Source organism: Eutrema salsugineum, unplaced genomic scaffold, assembly GCF_000478725.1.
Source record: "Eutrema salsugineum unplaced genomic scaffold, Eutsalg1_0 scaffold_3, whole genome shotgun sequence".
NCBI classification, from domain to species: Eukaryota; Viridiplantae; Streptophyta; class Magnoliopsida; order Brassicales; family Brassicaceae; genus Eutrema; species Eutrema salsugineum.
In genome coordinates, this window is record NW_006256756.1 from 17,473,882 (window position 1) to 17,498,993 (window position 25,112).

The window sequence follows — 25,112 nt, forward strand, 5'->3', positions numbered from 1 at the left end:
GGTAGTTGAGTGTGGCGCCTCAAAGCTTCTCACTGAAAAATGCAATGGGCTTTCGATCCTGCATCAATACAGCACCAATACCTATTCTAGAGGCATCACATTCGATTTCAAAAGTTTTAAGGAAATCAGGTAGAACTAAAAGGGGAGCGTTAGTAAGCTTATCCTTTAAGGCTCGAAATGCATCCTCTTGTGCTTGTTCCCACTTGAACCCAACTTCTTTCTTGATTATCTCAGTAAGCGGAGCAGCAATAGTGCTAAAGTCCTTCACAAACCTTCTATAAAATCCGGCCAAGCCGTGAAAACTCCTCACCTCGCTCAAGGTTTTAGGATTCGGCCACTCCTTTATTGCCTTTACCTTTTCTTCATCGACTATGATTCTATCTGCACTTACAATAAAGCCTAAAAATACCAAGTTATATGTACAGAATGTGCATTTCTTAAGATTGGCATACAATTTTTCCTTCCTAAGCATATCTAAGATAGATTTTAAGTGCAAGATATGATCGCTTAGACTCTTACTATAGACCAATATGTCATCAAAGTAAATGACCACAAATACACCTATAAACGCCCTAAGAACATGATTCATTAATCTCATAAAGGTGCTAGGTGCGTTTGTCAAGCCAAAAGGCATGACTAACCATTCATATAGGCCAATCTTAGTTTTAAAAGCTGTCTTCCACTCATCTCCCTCTTTCATCCTAATTTGGTGATATCCACTCTTAAGATCAATTTTAGAGAAGATGCTAGACCCATGCAACTCATCTAACATGTCATCTAGTCTAGGAATTGGATGCCTATACTTAACCGTTATCTTGTTAATTGCTCGGGAATCAACACACATGCGCCAGCTTCCATCCTTTTTGGGCACAAGTAACACCGGCACAGCACAAGGGCTCATGCTCTCTCTGATATGGCCTTTCTCCATGAGCTCATTCACCTGTCTTTGTAGCTCCTTGGTTTCTACCGGGTTGGTTCGGTAAGCAGGTCGATTGGGTAGTAAAGCTCCGGTAATGAAATCTATATGATGCTCAATACCTCTAATTGGTGGCAACTCTTTCGGATTATCCTCAGGGAACACGTCCTTGTAAGCCTGCAAAAGATCAGTCATTTCACTCGGTAGCACCGGTGTAATGTTAGTAATATTAGCAAGCGATTCTTTAAAAACAAACAATAAGATCGGTTGCTTGGATATCAAGGCTCTTGCAACATCACCAGCTTTTAAGAAAAAGTTTAATGACTTATTCGGGATTTTCTCCTTTTGTTTGAGGTGAAGCTGATCTTGGTATACTTCTTCAGGGGTTAGAGGCACCAGAATAGTTTTCTGCCATTAAAAACAAAAGAGTGTTTGTTAGTAAACCCATCATGTATTACCCTCCTATCAGATTGCCATGGTCGGCCAAGAAGGATATGTCCAGCATCCATAGGTAACACATCACAAAGGATTTCATCCTCATATCGGTCGATGGCTATAGGGACTGAAACTTGGCTGTTCACTTTTAATTCCCCACTCTCATTAAGCCATTGAGCTTGTACGGTTTCAGATGCTTCTTAATACATAACCCCAACTTTTTAACCATAGCCTCGCTTGCGACGTTAGTGCAGCTGCCCCCATCAATGATAAGACTACACACTTTGTCTTGTACAAGACACCGAGTGTGGAACAGGTTCTCTCTTTGTTCCTGCTCTTCAGTCTTTGATTGAACGCTTAGAGATCTTCGGGCAACTAACAATGATCCTTGAGCTGGGATCTCCTCATACTCGGTCATGGGTTCAGGTTCTGATCCTTCTTCTTCAGATTCAATATCTCCATTCTCTCTTAGTACCATAACTCTTTTGTTGGAGCATTAATTGGCGTAATGACCTCGGCTTTGGAACTTGAAGCACTTGACATCTCTGGCACGACTTGTGGAGGTCTCGGGTTTGCCCTTTTGGTCTTGTGAAGACGCACGGATCTTTATCTCTGGGTTTAGCTCCACCAGTTATTTTCCTTCTCTCTGAAACGAGTTTGGCTTTTCCTCCTTCTGATAACTCGGTTTAGTAGTCGTAGAAACAGCTCCATAGTTTGGTTTTGTCACAGGCTTTCTCTTGAGTTGCTGCTCTATAAGAATGGCCTTGTGCAACATTTCCTCAATCTCCACATAATGCTGCATCTCATGCCGATCCTGTATGTCTTGGTTTAGGCCTCCAAGAAACCTTGACATTGTGGCTTCTCTGTCTTTGGTGATATCAGCTCTCAGCATAAGGGTTTCCATTTCTTGATAGTACTCTTCAACCGATCGGTTGCCTTGAGCCAACCTTCTGATCCTCTGATGAAACTCCCTATGGTAATGACTCGGCACAAACCTCTTCCTCATGATAGTTTTCATCTCTTGCCAACTCTCAACAGGGTATTCTCCATTTCTTCTTCTAGAAGTAACCAACTGATCCCACCAGCTTAAGACGTAGTCGTAGAACTCGGTGGCCACGACCCTTACTCGGTTGATCGTGGTATAATGTTGGCAGTTAAAGACCAATTTGATCTTTTTTCCCATTCAAGGTAAGCGTCCGGATCATTTTTCCCATGAAACGAGGGGATTTGCAACTTGATTCCTCCTAATCCGTCTTGAAGAGGTATAGGCTCTTCTCTGGCTCGTCTTTGGTGTCGGTGATGGCTCCTAGAAGAACTGCTGTCTCTGCTGTAATATGATTCAGCCGCTTCATCCCTTGGTGGCCTAAGTTGTTCTCTGGTTCTCTCAGGAGATTGCACGCGATTCCTTCTCCTTATTTCTCGATCAGTTTTTGCATCGGCTTGGTGCTGCATCTCTTGCTTAAACACTTCGAACTGAACAGCCATAAGTTCTTTCATTTTTGCGGTCATGGCCTCCATCAGAAGCTTGTTGTCTCGTTGTTGACATGTCTCTTCTTCTTCTGTCATGATTTTCTGAAATTAACACAAGCAAAGATCACTAGCGATCGGTTCTATTTGGTGATGACTATTCGTGATCCACACGGAAACTTAACAGACACTTTAAGCATTTAGATAACAGATCGACGATAGAAGTTGAAAAGACAAATTGAAGTTGATGCAAATACGAGTTGATCGATTAGTTTATAGTACAGAATAGTTCGATCTATGTATTTTTGATACAAACGAGCGATCTTTCAATGGATCTAACACAAGTGGTCATAAACGCGGTTGCGATGAAGTTTATTGTTTTCTAAAAGTAAGATGATGATTCAAACATGAAGAAAACTCAGATATGAATCGACACAACCTGATATTCTACGATCCAGTGATTAGAATGGTGCTTTGATACCACTTGATGTGATCCTGGTAAGGATCTGCCCTTGATCGACACTCTAATGACTGGAACTCAAAGGAAATGGGTCTTGCAATCAAACAAATTTGATTCAAGGATTGGAGAAATGAAAGGACACACACAAGAGTAGCTGAACACTCTTGATATGCCTGCTTGGATTTTCTAAGTGATATGATACACACAGAGTTGATTCAAGTTGTTTGATGGATATGACACACCAACAAACGAGATCTTAATCTTTAAGAAAAGAGTTTTAGAATAAAAGATAAGATGGTTTGATACAAAGAAGTACAAGTGTTTATAAAGAAGAAAGAAAGAAGAGATGAGTCTCTGATACATTAAGCTCCTATTGGAAATAAACAAAGAACAAGCTGGCAAGTTTGAACTTGATTTTAGACGTTCCTCTTGATGGCCCAACTTGGGCTTAAGGCTTTGTGGACTTAGGCGAAATAGATATCAATTCTTGCCTCATTAAAAACCTATCTCAAGAAAACCCAATGGGACAAAACTTGAGATAGGGAAAAAGAGTACAAGCCTGGATCTCAAGCCCACTTAGGCGTCTTGGACTTGGATCACAATCAGTGTGCTTGTAATCAGCTCGTTTCCCTCTTGAATCGTATCAAGGCATTTCATGATAGCTCCAATAGTTTGCTTAAGCTTCTTAGTCCTTGACCGAGTCATTGGACCACTTGGAACACTTAAGAGATCTTCTTGATCAGTTATAATCTCTTGTTCCTCAGCTACTTGCTCTCCATCTTCTAGTTCCAACTCCAAGTCCTTATTGTTGCTTTCCAGAATCACATCACTGCTTCACAACTCCTGCTTCTGGTCCTTGGTTTATGTGACGTAAACCTGAAACTTCAGCACTTAAGAATTTAATCAGTAAAACAAAAGGTAAAACAAGCTTGATCTCAAGAAAAGTATCAAAGACAAATGCTAAGACCACACTTTGGCAACGGCGCCAATTGATAACTAAGAGTTTTAGGACTCTTAAGGAGGTTATCAATCCCCTTAATCAGTTGTAGAATAAAGGGTTATCAATCCAAGAATGTGGTTTAGACACTTATCTATGGGATAGTTTCTTAAATTTAAGCAATATGAGTGATTTGATTGGTAACAAGTGCTTAAACTGGAAACTAAACTAGACAATGACAAGTGATTAAAGTAAATCAAAGCAAGCAATAACAATAAACAGGTGATGATGATATGAATATGATGAGGGAAAGGCCTTAGACAAGATAGATGGTTAGGGTGCTTTAATGCTAAACTAGAGAGCTAAATGAACAAACAATCAAGCAAAACTATTTAACATAGACTCTTAAGAAAGATAATCCTCTCACAAAGGCATTAAAATCCTATTCTAATCCTCTTTCATACCGAATTTCCATTTGAGAAGCATGAATTAACAAGCATTAAGAATCAGTCTAATAAGTCATTTAAGCATTAAACAATCATTCTCATGATGAAACACACTTAAACCTCTAACAAGCTTGGTTTAGGCATTTCCACAAACACCTTTTGGGTGGTGAAATGCCCAAGATCTAGACCAGAGTGATGTGCAAAGATCTAGCTTTGAGAACAGCTTGTTAGTGAATGGATGATGCAAAATCAAACCCCTAAACTCTCTAATCTAACATCTTAGCACTCTAACCTACTTATCTAAGACCTTAAGATCGATCTACTCACTAATCATAGTTAACACACTTGATCTTTTGCAAAGAGTGATGTTAAGCATGATTAGAAGCTTTGAATGAGATGGATAAATGATTTGATGCAAAGAAACACTCTTAAAATCGACTAAGAAATGAGAGATATCTCTTAGAACCAAGGTTTTTACACTAAAGAGGCAAAGCAAAACGAAAATGGCATAAAATATTTTTAGGGTTTTTGCCAAAATAATATTTATAGCTTTTAAAAGGGAATCGAGTCAGCCCGGAACAAACCAGGTACTGAACCGGTCTTTCTGGGTCTTTGGATCACACCTTCAGCTTGTACAAGTCTAAGGCCGAGGTCTTTAAGGCGAGGGTGTCTTGCATCTGGCCTGGAAATGTATGAACATCTCAAGAACATGTGTGGATCCTTGTCTTTGATCGTCATGTGAAAAGGTTGTGATGAGAGAAGTGTTTGTGAGCAGAACCGTGTATGGGAAAGCCTCGCTATGAGTTGTGCCGAGGTGTTTGGTCGAGGCTTGGCCAAGTTCATTCGCAAGCACTCTCGGCTTGACCTTGTATCGAGGGTCTTGAGCCGAGCTGTTTTACACTTAGCCAAATTCAGGCTCTTAAACCTCCTTCCATGCATTGCCTCGGTACAGCTTTAGGTGAGGTAAATGACCAAGGCTTGACCAAAATATTTCGTAAAAATAACCTCGATATAGCCATACCGAGGTATTTTGGTCGAGGGTCTTTCCCAACACTTAGCAGAATTTCTTAACTTTGAAGAATACAGCCTTGATATTTAGTCCTTTCAAGAAAAGTTTGTGATGATAAAATGCTTCGGGTTGGGCTATCGCGAGGCTTATGGTCGAGGTAGAGACCAAATATTTCGTCATAAGAACCCTCGGTATAGATAACCCGAGATGGCCAAGCCGAGGTTCTTGTGAAACACTTAGTACAAAATGCTCCTTGAAACCCGAACTGATATGTGTGTCTTCTGCTGCTTGTGACTTTCAGCTCACAACTCCAAATGATGTGAAACTGAAGGGCTTGCGGGCCTAGGGTTGTTTTTTAACAAGCCCGTTGGTCCTCCAATAGTTTTAAATTTATAAAACCCTACTGTCTGCAAGTGCACAGATGTACGTTGTACGACTTAGGGTGTCAATCCACAGGGAGGATGTCTAATCTGCAAGAAACAACAAATTGGGAAGTAAGCAAACTCATAAACTAATAAAAGATATGGGGATTTTGGTTAAGATCCTAAACTAAACCTAATCTAATATTCACAAGAGATGCAATGCAGGATGAATTGTTAAAAGAACATCTAAAGTATATCGACTCAAACTAAAGACTCTTAAACTCATTGGTGGCGATTTAGACTTCTCCGGTTTACTCTAATTGATGCATGGTGGCATTTCCAACTAGCTTACGGGCGATTTATCTTCATCTGTTTCTGGGAATCTGCATTGAACTAGAAGAGACACATGTATGATTAACCAACTGTCGTCACCTTAATCAACTTATTTCTTAGATCTAGCAATTAACTCTCGCTCTCATGCTAAACTTAGGATCATGCATTGGACACTGAATTAGTCTGCTAACATCTTCTCTATAGGTAGCTTTCAACTCCTATAGCGACTATGTTCTTCTGAAGCTAGGTATGGATGATCTGATACAGCACTCTCGTGGCTCTGATCGATCCTAGGCTCAGAGAATAGGTCATGAATCTACTCTTATGCGTTACGAATGACTTAGAAGAGATGAGATCCAGAATATGGCTAAGAATAATAGAAATCCTAATCGATATATATGCTTGTCGATATCTTCAAACAACTTGACTCTCTCGGACTAATCTATATGATGCAATGAATGATGAAAGACATAGAAGAATGCAAAAGAATGAAACAGAAAAATTAATAAGATAAAAAGAAGGAAGAACAATGGATCTGGGGAAGAATCTCCATCTCCATCGCCTAACCCGAGAAAAACAAAGTTCGGTGGCTCAAAATCTCATTACAGGAGCACACACCCGTTTAGGGCTGCTAAACAATGTATTTATAGGTCTTAAGGTCTTCCAGGTCTCATTTAGGGCTTCTCTTAAGAGGAGTGGCGAAGTGGGCTTTGATGTTGGGCCTTGTGGCTCGTCCTAAGGTCCACCGGGGGTGAGAGTCTACCAGGGCAGGTAAAACATGCTTTTGCCGCGGGTGAGAGTCTTCCGGAACTGGTAAACTGGATCAACTTGTTCTCCATGTATCGTTTGATTGCACCGTTGGATCTTTGTGATGTAAAGTGATATGGGAAGCTGGTTGTCTCCTCTTGATTGTCTCCAAATTTGAGCTGGATCGGACGGTGAGAAAGTCTTCATTTGAGGCTGAACTTCTGACGGTCTGACTCTGAGCTAAAAATGTGGCTTTCTTCCATTTGGCCATCATATTCCCTAAGTTTCCTGAAAAGAGCCTTGAAACTACAAATACATGGAAATCATAATAAAAGTTCCTAAAACAAAGTAAAACCTTTAAAAAAATATTTGAAATCAATGGTGAAAAGTGGTCAAAATCAGGTGTTATCAACTCCTCCAGACTTAAGACTTTGTTTGTCCTCAAACAAAACAAGATCTAATCCGGAAAAATATCATTCAACAAAAATGAGAGGGAACTCAAAAAATATCAGCAACCATACTTCTAGACCTTAAGTATGGACAATGCATCAATCAGATCAAGTCTAGAAAATTCTCACCAAAATACAAACATATCTAGTCCGTCAATCCGTCATGCAAAAATCCACAAACTTAGAACTAACTTCCAGTCAACTAGCTCTTAACATTCATTAAAGGTTTCAGCGGTTCTCATCAAAAGGATATTAAACAAGGCATTCAAGGTTAGGTATCAAAAAAGCTTTTTAATGGTAAGGTTGATGTGTTTAAGGTTACCTTTTTCTGGAGAGACAGGATATTATGCAAAACAGTAAGAGAGGATGGAACTGATAAATGCCCCCACAGTTTCAGTCACACTCTTCTTGCTTTGAGATTTCTGATCTCCTTTCTTCAGGTTCTCCTTATAGTTCCCCCAGACTTAGATTTTTGTTCAGGTTGTGAATCCATAACTCCTTAAGTGAATACCTATTGCCTTGGCTCAAGTTATTTCGGCTTCTAAGATTCTTCAGGTTTTTAGTTTCCTTTCCTTTCTTTCTTTTTCTCTTTTTTCATTTTTTTTTCTTTTTTTTTGTTTGGAAGGGGAAACTGCCTTTTGACTTGGAGTCTTAGGTAACACGAAAATTACCTTTACAAATGAGTTCTTCTGAGGCATCAAAAGATTTCTGGCACACTCCCTTCTGGCCTCTTTCATTCTTTCTCTTGAGTGACTGAAAACTATGTTGTTCCTTCCTCTCCGGCGTTTTTTGCACATATCTGTGGATACAAACTTAAGAGAGAATGCATGACGTTTGAACATGAAGGTTTGGGTTAAGGATGTGGTACCAGCTAAAGATGAACTGGCTATCTAGGACAACAAAGAGTGGTATCAATAAGGAAAAGATGTCCTAGATGTATATCATGATGCCTTCTTAAAACCAATGATGACAAAATTAGATGTCTAGATTAAGTCCAAGTAAAATGAGCTAGTATATCCTGGCAGAAAAGATCTTCATGAATAGAAGTCCTCTGGTGGGATTTAGTAGTGTAAGTACTCTAGCTACCGCCTAGTCTAGTACTAAACCATGAAAGAGCTTTTATGAGTGATTGGTGTAGAAGCAAACAGGTTGGTTATCATCATTTGATTTTGTCATTATTCCCTCAAAATGTTTTTGACCTTTGAAAACACTATTTGAAACTCCAAAGACTTTGAAAATGTTTAAGAAAATCAAAAAGTTTTAAAATTTTAAAGAAAATGCAGAATGCAATGGCTCATGCAAGAAAAGGTGGTTAGAAAGGGATGAAATCCTCCCCCAGACTTAAAGCACACTGCCCCTAGTGTGAAATAAATCAGGCAAGGATGCGAAATACAGTATGTGAAAGATTTAAAAAGTTTAAGGAAAAGAAAACTTACCTGGTGGTGGTGAGAGTGGCCAAGGATGAAATGGAGGTGGCCAAAGGTGGATTGAAGTGGCCAAGGGTGGATTGAAGTGGCCAAGTTGGAACAGATGTGGCCAAGGTGGCCGGATGTGCTGGCCGCGGAGGAAGGCATCCCGGCCGTGGTAGGACGCACGCCGGCCGCGGTTGAAGACGTCGCGGCTGCGGTAAAACTCAGGTTGGCCGCGGCCGAACCTCCTTTGGCCGCGGTCAGCTCCTTTTCTTCTTCTCTTTTTTTTTTTTTTTATAGTATACTAAGGCCTGTCTAAAATAAAAAAAAAACAAAACTTTTAATAGAAAAAGAAAGCTTAAACAAAAACAAATAAGTACCTAAAATGGATTGCCTCCCATCAAGCGCTTTGGTTTATAGTCTTTAGCTAGACTTTGCAAAGAAAAAGACTTAGTTCAAATAGGATCTTGTCCTAAGAAAAGTCCTTTTCAAAATCCTCCTGTTCTGTCTTGCAGGTTCTTTATCACGCCAGAGTTCTTCCGGTTCAAATGCCTGGGCTATTTTCTCTCCTATTTTGCTCTTAAGTATTGTAGCTTCATAGTAGATGTCCTTGTCGATATTGGCAAAAGAAACTCGCCTATTGGGCCAATCCATGATGGCTCCAGCAGTTGCTAAGAAAGGCCATCCAAGAATAACTGGATAAGAGTCATCTTTGGTCTTCACTATGTATAAATTGACTGGTGCAATGCAATCTCCAATCCTTAGAGGAATGTCTCTGGCTATCCCTCTTGGTGTTGCACTTGAATCATCTGCTAAGCTAATCTTTGTCCTGGTACTTGAGATGTGCTTAATGCCAAGTCTCAAAGCAGTTGCCTTGGACATCATGTTAATGCAAGCTCCAGAATCACAAAGAATATTGAGGAATCGTTCACCTCTAATGTCACAAGAGATAAGAAATTGACCTTTGTCTTGAACTTTGTGCAGAGTTTGAGCTGGTCTTCCTTCTTGGGCATGTGTGAACAAGTCTTTCATCTCTTGGATTGACTCTTTGCTGTCACAAAATAAGTGGCCTATCATGTAGTCTCTACATGCCTTGGCAAACGAAATTCCTTCTGGCAGGGTCTGAACTACTTGGTTGAACTCTTCAAGTGCTTCTTTGCTGATCTTGTTTGTGTAATCACTGGCTTCTTGGGGATTTTGAGATGGATCCTGTAAACAGCTGCATCAGGTGATGATCTAGGAAAAGATAAATACCTGGCTCTTCTGAAATATGTAGAGATGTTCTCCTTAGTATCCTTGCTGTATCTAAAGAAGACTTGAAGGCAGCCTTGCTTCCAGACATTATCGAATGCGAGATAAAAAGGAATGGACTTCACAAACTTGTTGAATTCGATCAGTCTCTCTCTTGATATGCTCTTGCTTATTGGTTTTGTGTTGTCATCAGATGAATCATCCCCAGGGTTTGGATCTTTTACAAACAAACCATACTCTTCATCTTCTGAGAATTGCTCTTGAAGCTCATTGTCACAAGTGTAAACCATGTTGCAAGATGCATAAGTGTTGGATTCTTCCTTTTCCTTTGATGCTTGTGCAGTGATTGAGAAGACAGCTTGATCAAACAACCAAGGTCTGGTCATATGAGGTCGGTTTTCTGATGAACAGGCTTCAGAAAGAGGTTGAAAGTTCTCCCAGTCTGAGAAATCATGCTCCACCGCGGGTGAGGAGCTCGGAGCCGCAGTGGGAGTGGCTCTGGCCGCGGGTGAGGAGCTCGCAGCCGCGGTCAGCTCCTTCCGGCTCTCCATGCTTGCTTCTTCATTCTCTTCTTCTCCATTGTTGTTCTCTTGCTTCCAGTGGTCGTCAGGCATGTCTTGGGTATCCAAATCATTGATTCCAGAGTTCAGATCATAGTCCTTATGATCTTTAGAAAGTTTTTCAACTTTCTCTTCTACTTCATCCAAAGCATAGACAACTTTGTCTAAAGTAGCATCAAGCTCTTCTGTCTTGTTTGTGATCTTTTCCATCTCTTCACTCATCTTTATCTTCTCTCCATCAGAGTACCACTTGCTATCTTTGAAATCTCTTTCCAAATCTTCAATTAGGACATTGCAGCCTCTCTGCTTCTTAAGTGCTTGATGAAGGGCGATGGTGTTCTCAACCTCGCCTTCTTCGATGTCTTTAGTCTATTCTCTAGAACTGCATCATCTTTGAGTTTTTGTGATTCTAGAGTCTTCATTCGGTCAGAGAGACACTCGAACTTCCTGCTAAAATCAGAGGACATTGATTCCAATTTCACACAAAGGTTAGATTCAGCAATGGCTTGTAGATCAAGACACTCATTCAGTGTAGTGTCTAATCGATCTAGTTGGAGCCTAAATCGATCAGCCTCAGCGTTTTGGTGCAGAATCTGATGAGGAAGAGGATGAGATGGTCGATGGTTCACCAGGTGTGGCGAATAGGGCTCATCTCGGCGGTGTGGAGGTCGCGAGTCTCCATGTGGGTGGTTTGAATTAGGGTTTCAAAGATGATGATCAAAATCACGCCTGGAGGGTGATTCACATGCGCAGGGAGCTTCACACAGGTCGCAGGACATTCCCTCAGTGTTAGGGTTTCTCCTTGAATGATCTATGCTTCAAAGGTTTCTGAAACTAGGGCAAACGGAAGAAAGAATAAACAGAAAAAGAAAAATTTATGGTGTTTATGAATTTGGTTTACTTCCTATGTTGCTTTGGCAGAAGCTCGACATATATATAGTCATCTGCAGCTTCAACCTCGCAGGTTTATACCTCCAGCGACTTCATGCCTCCCTGGCAACGCCGCCAAAAACTTGATGGGCTTGCGGGCCTAGGTTTTTTTTTTAACAAGCCCGTTGGTCCTCCAAAAATTTTAAATTTCTAAAACCCGAGTGTCTGCAAGTGCACAGATGTACGTTGTAGGACTTAGGGTGTCGATCCACAGGGAGGATGTCTCATCGGCAATAAACAACAAACTGGAAAGTAAGCAAACTCATAAACCAATAAAAGATATGGGGTTTTTAGCTAAGATCCTAAACTAAACGTAATCTAATATTCACAAGAGATGCAATGCAGGATGAATTGTTAAAAGAACATCTAAAGCATATCGACTCAAACTAAAGACTCTTAAACTCATAGGTGGCGATTTAGACTTCTCCGGTTTACTCTAATTGATGCATGGTGGCATTTCCAACTAACTTCCGGGCGATTTATATTCATCTGTTTTTGGGAATCTGAATTGAACTAGAATAGATACATGTATGATTAACCAACTGTCGTCACCTTAATCAACTAATCTCTTAGATCTAGCAATTAACTCTCGCTCGCATGCTAAACTTAGGATCATGCATTGGACACTGAATCCGTCTGCTCACATTTACTCTATAGGTAGCTTTCAACTCATATAGCGACTATGTTCTTCTGAAGCTAAGTATGGATGATCTGATACAGCACTCTCATGGCTCTGATCGATCCTAAGCTCAGAGAATAGGTCATGAATCTACTCTCATGCTTTACGAATGACTTAGAAGAGATGATATCCAGAATATGGCTAAGAACAATAGAAATCCTAATCGATATATATGCTTGTCGATATCTTCAAACAACTTGACTCTCTGGGACTAATCTACATGATGCAATGAATGATGAAAGACATAGAAGAATGCAAAAGAATGAAACAGACAAGTTAATAAGATAAAGAGAAGAAGAACAATGGATCTGGGGAAGAATCCCCATCTCCATCGCCTAACCCTAGAAAAACAAAGTTTGGTGGCTCAAAATCGCATTAAAGAAGCACACATCCGTTTAGGGCTGCTAAACAATGTATTTATAGGTCCTAAGGTCTTCCAGGTCTCATTTAGGGCTTCTCTGAAGAGGAGTGGCGAAGTGGGCTTTGATGTTGGGCCTTGTGGCTCGTCCTAAGGTCCACCGGGGGTGAGAGTCTACCAGGGCAGGTAAAACATGCTTTTGCCGCGGGTGAGAGTCTTCCGGGACTGGTGCACTGGGTCAACTTGTTCTCCATGTATCTTTTGATTGCACCGTTGGATCTTTGTGATGTAAAGTGCTATGGGAAGCTGGTTGTCTCCTCTTGATTGTCTCCACATTTGAGCTGGATCGGACGGTGAAAAAGTCTTCATTTGAAGCTGACTTCTGACGGTCTGACTCTGAGCTAAAAATGTGGATTTCTTCCATTTTGCCATCATATTCCCTAAGTTTGTTGAAAAGAGCCTTGAAACTACAAATACATGGAAATCATAATAAAAGTTCCTAAAACAAAGTAAAACCTTTGAAAAAATATTTGAAATCAATGGTGAAAAGTGGTCATAATCAGGTGTTATCATAAATCAAGTCCACGTGAAAGATAATTTGAACAGCTCAAACTTTGGTGAAAAACTCATTTGCATCTGGGAGTGGAAGGTCTCCCGGACAGCCAATCTCTAAAGTGCATCGAAACAATCAGACAGAGGCTTCTAAACCCACGTTCATTCCGGAAAAATGTTATCTCCCAAATCGTGTGATCTCAAGTGTTCTGGAAAGAAGACTAAAAGTTCTTGAATCTTGATGAAAGCTCCAGAAACTGAATCGAAGAGGAAGGACATCGTCCAGCGTAACCTTTGAAGCACATCGGATCGGTCTAGAATGGAAGCGAGACAGGCTCGTCTTCTGATAGCTATAACTCTCAGATCACTGACCCAAATCCACTGATTCCAACTGTTCTGGAACCACAACTCATTCCTCTCTAACTTTCATGAAGGCCCCGGAAGCAAAATCGGACGTTAAGACTCCCCGGACGGCTTTTCTTTTATGCATGTCGGGAACCAGAGATTTTGGTCGAGTCTTCATGTACCACGGTAAGATTTTTAGCCGAGAATCTGTTCTGCGGTATGCATTTTTAGCCGGCAGAAACAAAACTCTCTCGGCATAAAACTTCAGCTGATAGTCTTCTCACCCGGCACAGCATTTTACCAAGCTAACCTCCACCCGATAAGCATTTTAGCCGACAATTGCACGATCAGACAATAATCAGCACCCGATAAAACCTTCTCCACCTGGTACACGTTTTGGTCAAAGGGAAACTTCCTAGGAAGGGTTTTTAGCCGATGGAAACCTTCCCGTGGTACATGCCTTAGCCGATAAACTCCAAAATCTTGGTTTTCACCAGTTTTGATCTTTTAAACTCCACCTCTTCACCTGGTTCACTCTCTCCACTCCAAGTAGCCTCCAAAAGCACCTAAAAGATACTCCAAACATGCAAAGACTCACTTGGACCTAATGCAAACTCCTAAGTCCTAAAACAATACCTAAAGACCTAAAATGCATGAAACAAGACATGATTGGACTAAAACATGCAAGCTAAATGATGCATTTTATGAAAATATAACTAATATTTTTAGCAAAGACAAAACCCTAACCCCTCTCTCTTTCCTCTCTTTTTCGTCACCTTCTTCTTCCTATTCCCTATTGACTTCCATGCCGATTTCCCGGAGATCGTTAAGGAGCCACACAACGATCTACTTATCAAATTGAAGCCTCGAGTGTCAGCATTCTAAGGAGATCAAGTTCGTCTTAATCAGAGATCTGAGTAAGGAGATATCACCATTTTTGTGTCAGATCTGTCCAAAGAGGAGGATAAAGTGTATTTTCTTTAATAAAGGAAACTGTGAGGACTTCCTGCTTCACGCTCTCTTTCATACATCTTTATTTATAGCTAGTCTTTTCTTAAACCAAAGCTTAGATCTGCTTGTTAGAATTTATAGATTTGTTAGGACCTGGATCAATGTTGCTTGATTGTTGATGATTGATGGTTGCTGGTGGAATGATATACAAGTAATCTGAATTGGAAATTAATCTATGGAACCCTAAAAATGAACTTTGTTTATTAACTTTTCTTCTCTAGGAACATATCATAACTCATCATTGAATGTGCAATTAAGAAACGAAAATAGTATATTAAAACTAGTGTTGCTTGTACTTGTAAAGGATGTTTGATATAATAGAACTTCTAGGTGTCCACCACTAGAAACCCTTGAGGGTCGGATTTGATTGTTGGGGCAGGGTGGTGCCTATAGGGGCCAACTGTAAAGGGTTTTGGCGAGCCCTTGTGAAGTGTCTTCGGCACATAGATTACCTTTGGGTATGAAATGTAAGGTGTCTTCGGGACATAGATTACCTTCGGGTATGGAATGTGAAGTGTCTTCGGGACATAGATTACCTTCGGGTATGGAATATAAAGTGTCTTCGGAACCTAGATAACCTTTGGGTATGGAGTATAAAGTGTCTTCGGAACATAGATTACCTTCGGGTATGGTCAAGTTGTATCACGTGTAGTAGCTGTCTGTGTGACCGCTGGAGCAACTTATTTGTGTGATCGCGGGTCAGCTCGGGTACTTGGTAGTTGAGTGTAGGGAATTATGTGTTCTGTGGATTGCTTGTTAGGATAGCTGTTTTTATCTCTATTATTATAGCTTGTGGTTTGGACTTGTTTTACGATTAGACTTCTTATAAACATTTCTGTCTGTTATGATGTTGTTGTTTGCCTCCTTAAGGCCCATCCTCGCTGAGTAATCCCCATTACTCACTCCTTCTTTTTCCATATTTCATTTTAAGGTATAGATAGATCAGCTATGTCTATGTTGTTGATTGTAACCTGTGCCTTTTTGATCCGAGTAGACCTGAGGCTCACCAAGGGCCAAAACCAGGTGTCTTACCAAATGAGGTTTCACTACCGATCTAACATTCCCTACTTCCCTGCCTTTATAGAAAGCCTGGGGTACGGATATTACAACTTGGTATCAGAGCCAAGGGAGATCTCCTAGCTCTGTCCTAGGAGGTCATGCCTGTGTTTTACAAAAAAAAAATTGTCAAAACATTTTTATTAAACAGTTTTTAAATGTTTTCAAACTTAGAATAGCAACAGCTTATAAACGCTGATCTGATAGATGTTCTTTTTCTATCTTTTTCCTTTATTTTATTTCCTCCAGCTTAAGGAGCTAGCCGCATATGGATTGAGCCAGACCAGGAGGGTCTATTCAGCACCATCCTGTTTGATTGCGTCATCAAATAAGATCAGTCCAAAGCTTTGTTTGTGGTTAGAAAAAAAAGTTTTGAAAGCAGTAGAACTCTACTTTAATTTGTTTAAATTATTGACTGTGTTTAGGATATCTTAGGAATTTGTTAGATTCGATACTGGTTTTCTCTTCATTTTTCTTTTTCAAAAAGAAAATGGTCTACTCCTCCTTGTCATATTAATAAAGTAGTTTAGGCTTTTAATCAAAATGTTTTTATTTCATCATTCCTTGCACTCTTCCTCTTCCATGTTTCTGTCTATCACTCTGCGTTCTTAAAACCCTAGCCTCATCTTCATTTTTGGCACCATGGTTTGTTATGGTTCCATTTCTGATTTCATTTCTGATTCCCAATTCTGCTTCCTTTTCCTTTTGCGACCAAGCTCCCTCTTGTCTCTTGAGCTTTTATTTCCCTTGGTCTTTAGCCTTTCGAATTTCCTTCCAGGAATTTCTCTCTTATGATTCGGGGACGAATCCTATGTAAGAGGGAAAGATTGTAACAACTCGATCTTCGGTTATCCAAATGGTGGTTGTTAGCAGCTCCTAATTCCGGTTTAATTTATTCAAATCATTCCTTTCTTATTTCTTTTTAATAATCTTTTTCTTAATCCTTTTTAAAAGCCCATTAAGCCCAACCCATCTAAACTAAATCCTAGCTATAAATACATTCCCTTATCTCTTTCTAATCTTTTTAGCAGAGACAAAACCCTAGCCCCTCTCTTTTTCCTCTTTTTTTCGTCACCTTCTTCTTCCTATTCCCTATCAACTTCCATGCTGATTTCCCGGCGATCGGTAGGGAGCCACACGACGATCTACTTATAAAATTGAAGCCTCGAGTTTCAGCATTCTAAGGAGACCAAGTTCGTCTAAATCGGAGATCTGAGTAAGGAGATATCGCCATTTTTGTGTCGGATCTGTCCAAAGAGGAGGATAAAGTGTATTTTCTTCTATAAAGGAAACTGTGAGGACTTCCTGCTTCACGCTCTCTTTATAGATTTGTTAGGACCTGGATCAATGTTGCTTGATTGTTGATGATTGATGGTTGCTGGTGGAATGATATACAAGTAATCTGAATTGGAAATTAATCTATGGAACCCTAAAAATGAACCTTGTTTATTAACTTCTCTTCTCTAGGAACATATCATAACACATCATTGAATGTGCACTTAAGAAACGAAAATAGTATATTAAAACTATGTACTTGTAAAGGATGTTTGATATAATAGAACTTCTAGGTGTCAACCACAAGAAACCCTTGAGGGTCGGATTTGATTGTTGGGGCAGGGTGGTGCCTATAGGGGCCAACTGTAAAGGGTTTTGGCTAGCCCTAGTGAAGTGTCTTCGACACATAGATTACCTTCGGTTATGAAATGTAAGGTGTCTTCGAGACATAGATTACCTTCGGGTATGGAATGTGAAGTGTCTTTGGGACATAGATTACCTTCGGGTATGGAATATAAAGTGTCTTCGGAACATAGATTACCTTCGGGTATGGAGTATAAAGTGTCTTTGGAACATAGATTACCTTCGGGTATGGTCGAGTTGTAGCACGTGCAGTAGCTGTCTGTGTGACCGCTGGAGAAACTTATCTGTGTGATCGCGGGTCAGCTCGGGTACTTGGTAGTTGAGTGTAGGGAATTATGTGTTCTGTGGATTGCTTGTTAGGATAGCTGTTTTTATCTCTATTATTATAGCTTGTGGTTTGGACTTGTTTTAGGATTAGACTTCTTATAAACATTTCTGTCTGTTATGATGTTGTTGTGTGCCTCCTTAAGGCCCTTCCTCGCAGAGTAATCCCCATTACTCACTCATTCTTTTTCCATATTTCATTTTAAGGTATAGATAGATCAGCTATGTCTATGTTGTTGATTGTAACCTGGGCCTTTTTGATCCGAGTAGACCTGAGGCTCACCAAGGGCCAAAACCAGGTGTCTTACCAAATGAGGTTTCACTACCGATCTAACATTCCCTACTTCCCTGCCTTTAGAGGAAGCCCGCGGTACGGATATTACAACTTGGTATCAGAGCCAAGGGAGATCTCCTAGCTCTGTCCTAGGAGGTCATGCCTGTGTTTTACAAAAAAAAAATTTGTGAAAACATTTTCATTAAACAGTTTTAAATGTTTTCAAACTTAGAATAACAACAGCTTATAGACGCTGATCTGATAGATGTTCATTTTCTATCTTTTTCGTTTATTTTATTTCCTCCAGCTTAAGGAGCTAGCCGGATATGGATTGAGCCAGACCAGGAGGGTCTATTCAGCACCATCCTGTTTGATTGCATCATCAAATAAGATCAGTCCAAAGCTTTGTTTGCGGTTAGAAAAAAAGTTTTGAAAGCATTAGAACTCTACTTTAATTTGTTTAAATTATTGACTGTGTTTAGGTTATCTTAGGAATTTGTTAGATTCGATGCTGGTGTTCTCTTCATTTTTCTTTTTCAAAAAGAAAATGGTCTACTCCTCTTTGTCATATTAATAAAGTAGTTTAGGCTTTTAATCAAAATGTTTTTATTTCATCATTCCTTGGACTCTTCCTCTTCCATGTTTCTATCTATCACTCTGCGTTCTTAAAACCCTAGCCTCATCTTCATTTTTGGCACCATGGTTCGTTATGGTTCCATTTCTGATTTCATTTCTGATTCCCAATTCTGCTTCCTTTTCCTTTTGCGACCAAGCTCCCTCTTGTCTCTTTTACTTTTATTTCCCTTGGTCTTTAGCCTTTCGAATATCCTTCTAGGAATTTCTCTCTTATGATTCGGGGACGAATCCTATGTAAGAGGGAAAGATTGTAACAACTCGATCTTTGGTTATCAAAATGTTGGTTGTTAGCAGCTCCTAATTCCGGTTTAATTTGATTAAACCATTCCTTTCTTATTTCTTTTTAATAAACTTTTTCTTAATCCCTTTTAAAAGCTCATTAAGCCCAACCCATCTAAACTAAATTCTAGCTATTAATACATTCCCTTATCTCTTTCTAACCTTTTTAGCAGAGACAAAACCCTAGCCCCTCTCTCTTTCCTCTCTTTTTCGTCACCTTCTTCTTCCTATTCCCTATCGACTTCCATGCCAATTTCCCGGCGATCGGTAAAGACCCACGCAAAGATCTACTTATAAAATTGAAGCCTCGAGTGTCTGCATTCTAAGGAGACAAAGTTCATCTTAATCGGAGATCTGAGTAAGGAGATATCGCCATTTTTGTGTCGGATCTGTCCAAAGAGGAGGATAAAGTGTATTTTCTTCTATAAAGGAAGCGGTGAGGACTTCCTGCTTCACGCTCTCTTTCACACATGTTTATTTATAGCTAGTCTTTTCTTAAACCAAAGCTTAGATCTGCTTGTTAGAATTTATAGATTTGTTAGGACCTGGATCAATGTTGCTTGATTGTTGATGATTGATTGTTGCTGGTGGAATGATATACAAGTAATCTGAATTGGAATTATTCTATGGAACCCTAAAAATGAACCTTGTTTGTTAACTTGTCTTCTCTAGGAACATATCATAACTCATCATTGAATGTGCAGTTAAGAAACGAAAAGAGTATATTAAAACTAGTGTTGCTTTTACTTGTAAAAGGATGTTTCATATAATAGAACTGCTAGGTATCCACCACAAGAGACCCTTGTGGGTCGGATGTGATTGTTGGGGCAGGGTGGTGCCTACAGGGGCCAACAGTCTCACCGCCAGGAGGGTTTCGGCGAGCCTTGATAACACCGTATTTGTACCCATTTTCACCATTGATTTTTCAAATGCTTTTTCAAAGGTTTTAATCAGTTTTAGGAAATTTTATTATGATTTCTCTACTTTTGTAGTTTCAAGGTTCTTTTCAGAAGACTTAGGAAAAAAGATGGCAAAATGGAAGAAATTCACATTTTTAGCTCAGAGTCAGGCCGTCAGAAGTTCAACCTTAAATGAAGACCTTCTCAGAGTCTGATCAAGCTCAAATGTGAGACATTCAAGAGGAGACAACAAGCTTTTCATAGCACTTTACATCCGGACAATCCAACGGTGCAATCAAAAGTTATGTAACCAAATTCACCAGTCCCGGAAGACTCTCACCCGCGGCAAACAACCATTTTACCTGCCCGGAGGATTCTCACCCAGGGTGGACCTATGCCAAGCCAGAAGACCCAACATCAAATCCCATTTTGTCATTTCTCTGAAGAGAAGCCCTAAATGAGACCTGGAAGACCTTAGGAAGTATAAATACATTTCTTAGCAGTCCTAATCAGGTGTGTACTCCTGTAATGAGTTTTTAAGCCCTCAAACTTTGTTTTCTTAGGGTTAGGCGATAGAGAAGGGGATTCTTCCCTGGATCCAATTTTCTATTTCTTGTTTATCTAATTAGCTTTTATATTTCATCTTATGCATTTTTTCATGTCTTTTATCATTTCCTGCATCATGTAGATTTTTCCCAGAGAGTCAAGTTTCGAAAGAGTCATCAATAGGAGTCTATGTTCGATTAGGATTTCTAAGTTTCTAAACCATATTCTAGATCTCATATCTTCTAAGTTGTTTATACTTCATGAAGATAGATTCATGACATATTCTCTGAGCCTAGGATCCATCAGAGCCACGAGAGTATTGTATCAGGTTATCCGTACCTAGCTTCGAAAGAACATGGTCGCTACAGGAGTCGAAAGCTACCTATAGAGAAGATGTGACCAAACAAATTCAGTTGTGAATGCATGATCTTATTTCTGGCATGAGAGTGAGAGTTAATTTTCAGAATTAAATGATTTGTTGGTTAAGATGACGAGAGTTGGTTAACCATACATTTGACTTTTCCAGTTCCATGTAGATCCCAGAAATAGATAAGGATACATTTCCCAGAAGCTAATCGGAAGATGCTTAGCTCATCATTTAGAGTAAATCGGAGAATTTTAAATCGCCCACTATGAGTTCAAAATCATTAGTTTGAGTCTAACACCCTTTAGATATTCTCTAGCAACTCATTTTCATTGCATTTAGTTTCCCGTAAATATTAGGTTAGGATTAGTTTTAGTTCCCGTAACCAAATACGTCAAAACCCCCCATGAATATAATACTTCGCTTACTATCCCAATTTGGTGTTTCCTTGCAGATTAGACATCTTCCCTGTTGATCGACACCCTAAGTCCTACAACGTACATATGTGCACTTTCAGACATTAGGATTTTATAAAATTAAAACTCTGGACCAATGGGCTTGCAAAAGACCTGCGACCCTGAGGCCCATCAAAGTTTTTGGCGCGCCGGGGAAGTTTTTAGCCGCAGAAGGCTATATATATGTCGAGTTTCTGCCAAAACGCCATAGGAAGTAAACCGAACTCATAAACACTCTAACCTTTTCTTTTTCTGCTTATTCTTTCTTCTGTTAGCCCTACTTTCAGATTACTTGAAGCATGAATCATCCAAGAAGAAACCCTAATCCCGAGTGAATGTTTTGCAACCCATGTGATGCTCCATGCGCATGTGAATCACCATTTAGGCGTGATTCTAACCACCTGGATCGGAACCCTCAGCCGAACCAGGTCCCAGGAAACTTACGGTTCCTGAAACTGTTTCCTGTGTACCCAGATGAACCCTATTTGCCATCTCTGGCGAATAGAAGACCATCTCATCCTTTGTCTCATCAGATTCTGCACCAGAACTATGAGAACAATCGAATCAGTGTCCAACCTAATTGATTAGAAGCCACGCTGAATCAGTTCCTTGATTCCCAAGCCTTCGTTGAAGCTGCCCTGCGTACAAGGATAGATGCCATCTCCATCGACCTTAACAAAAGGTTTGATGACCTCTCTGAGCACGTGAAGACACTGGAGGGACAGAGAACAAAAGACAATGAAGTGCTGAATCAGAGAATGAAGTATGTCGAAGATGAGCAAGGGAAGAACAAATTCGACATTAGACAAAGTGAAAGGGAGATGCAAACCCTAACTTTGAAGATCGATGATGTGGATAAGGAGCTGAAGGAAAGCAAAAACCAAACTGACGACTACACATTGGAGTTGTGGCAAAGAGTAGGAAAGGTTACTGACAAGACTGAAGAGCTTGATGCTACTCTGGATAGAGTGTCTATGCTCTAGATGAAGTAGAAGAGAAAGTTGAGACACTTTCTAAAGATCATAAGGAGAATGATCTGTACACTGGAACCAATGATTTGGATACCCAAGACGTTCCTGACAACCACTGGAAGCAAGAGAACAACAATGGAAAAGAGAAGAGTGGAGAAGCAAGCATGGTGAGCCGAGGAGAGCTGACCGCGGATGCGAGCACTTCACACGCGGCCAGGCCCACTCCCAATGAGGCTCCGAACACTTCACCTGCGGCGGAGCCTGATTTTTCAGACCTGGAGTCCTTTCGACCTATCCCTAAACATGTTTGACTGAAGACCAACCTCTTGTGACCAGATCTAGGTTGTTTGATCAAGTTGTCTTCTCAATCACTTCACAAGCATCAAAAGAAAAGGAGGAATCCAACACTTATGCACCTTGCAACATGGTTTACATTTGTGACAATGAGCTACAAGAGCAATTCTTAGAAGATGAAGAGTATGGTTTGTTTGTTAAAAATGCAAACGCTGGAGATAATTCATTTAGTAGTAACTCAGAACCAATAACCAAGAGCATATCCAGAGAGAGACTGATCGAGTTCAACAACTTTGTGAACTCAACACCTCTCTACCTTGGATTCGATGATATTTGGAAGAAGGGATGCCTACAAGTTTTCTTTAGATACAACAAGGAAACTAAGGATACATCAACACATATTTCAAGAGAGCCAGGTACCAATCTTTTCCTAGATCATCACCTAATGCAGCTATCTACAAGATCCATCTCAAATACCCACAAGCCAGTGATTACACAAACAAGATCAGCAAAGAGAAACTTGAAGAGTTCAATCAAGTAGTTCAGAATCTGCCCAAAAGAATTTTGTTTGCTAAAGCATGTAGTGACTACATGATCGGCCACTTCTTCTGTGATAGCAAAGAATCTATCCAAGTGATGAAAGACTTTTTCACACACGCCCAAGAAGGTAGACCAGTTCGAACCCTGCACAAGGTTCAAGACAAAGGTCAATTTCTTATCTCTTGTGACATTAGAGGTGAAAGATCAGTAAGATTGATGAAGTAATAATTAATGCAAAAACAGCCAATTGGAACTCACGGAAGAAAGGACTCACTGCGCCAAGATCACTAACTAATACTAATCTAATAGAATAGAAAATGATAAATTCTTTGTTTTTTTTTTTCAAAAGAATGTTGGTATGTTGCCGTGAACAATGCACCAATCCTTTGTTGAAGAATCAAATCTCCCCATGTCGGATTCGAACCTACGACCAATCAGTTAACAGCCGACCGCTCTAACACTGAGCTACTGAGGAACAACGGGAGATTAGATCTCATAGAGTTCAATTCCCATTCTCAACCCATGACCAATATGAACTCGAAGTTTCCTTCGTAACCCCCGGAACTTCTTCGTAGTGGCTCTGTTCCATGCCTCATTTCATAGGGAACCTGATAACTAAGGTTTTCAAGGCCTTAATAAGGGTTATCAATCCCCTTGTCAAAGTAGTATAAGGGGTGTCAATCCATATGTGTGGTAGTTAGGCACTAGTTTATGTGATAAGCTCTTAAGTCAAGTGATCAAAGATGAGTTTTGTTGTGAACAAAGTAACAAGAAAGCATAAAGCAAGAAACAAGCAAGCTATGATGAATGAACTAAACAAAGCAAGCAAACAAAACAAAGTGATGATGATTAAGCCAATGATAAAAGATAAACCTCTAGATGTGATCATTGATTAGGGTGCTGTAGATATAAATTCATGATGCTAAGAACAATAATGCAATGCAAGTTACTCTTTAGTCTAGACTTCAAAAGCAGATTAATTCATTCCCATAACAATAATCCCTTTGCTAATCACTTAATCAAGTCTAACAACCATTAGATATAATCAAGCAATCAACAAGCATAATGCATCAAGCCTAATAAGTGACCAAACAATCTCTCAACCAAGAAGACTGAATCTTACACAGAAAGACATAGCAAGCAATCACATGATCTCAAACATTTCAACTTAGAACTCTAATCTAGACTAATCCTCTCATGAAGGCATTAATCTCTACACTAATCCACTTTCAAACCAAATTCTCATTTGTGAATTATGAACTAATGAGCATTAAGAAACAGTTCTAATATGTCATTTATGCAATTAACAAACATTCCCATGGCTTTAATGCATAACCCTTAGTTAGCTTTCATTCAGGCATTTCATCAAACACCTTGTGGGTGGAGATTTGCCTAAGCTCTAGACCAGAGTGATGTGCAAAGATCTAACATTAGGAACAGCTAACTAAAAAAATGAAATGAAAATCTAGTCCCTAAACATCATAAATCAAACATCTAAGCACCCTAATCTACACACCTAGAAGCTTAAAAGATGACTACTCACTAATCATGAAGAACATATCTAATCTTTTGCAAGAGATGATGTTAACCATGATTAGAAGCAGAAATGAGATGATGAGATCATAAGAAACAGCTTTGGAATGATCAAATCCCTTCAGATATCTCTTAATTAAAAACGTTTTTTACACTAAAAAGGAAAGAAAACTAGAGAGAAAACTAAGTAGAAGGTAAGATGTTTAGGGTTTTCTCCAAAAAGCTATATATGCTAAGTACCCAGGACAAACTGGGTACTGACCCGGCTCAGTTGGGTCTGGTGGCTGGTGTGCGACATGGTCAGGTGCTTCCCAAGTCGCACAGCTATAGAAGCAGCCTTGTGCGCCATAAATCCCTCAGCCCCAGCCGCATGCCTATCTAGGTGTAAACAGCGAATGTTTGTGCTGCTCAGGCTTCCTTCTCTTCAACTCGCACAACCAGGACGCATTATAGAGATAATATGTGTGCGAGATGGTCACTTCCTTGCCCAAGTCGCATGCCCAAGTCGGTGTAATTTGCGAACACATGTGCTACATGGTTCCACTTCATGTCCAACTCGCAGGTCTATCTGTTGAAGCAGCTAGAAGCGTAGAAGACAAGAAACAAGAGTTCTGGAGGTCTAGGTTTCTTATCGAAGACTCTTGTAG

At 39.9% G+C, this 25,112-nt stretch overlaps 1 non-coding gene across 1 annotated transcript; it reads right to left on the bottom strand.

Moving 5' to 3' along the window:
• Positions 1-23,335: 23,335 nt before the first annotated feature.
• TRNAN-GUU lies at positions 23,336-23,407 on the bottom strand. The gene has a single exon. It is a non-coding gene; the product is annotated as a tRNA-Asn (tRNA).
• Positions 23,408-25,112: the final 1,705 nt, after the last annotated feature.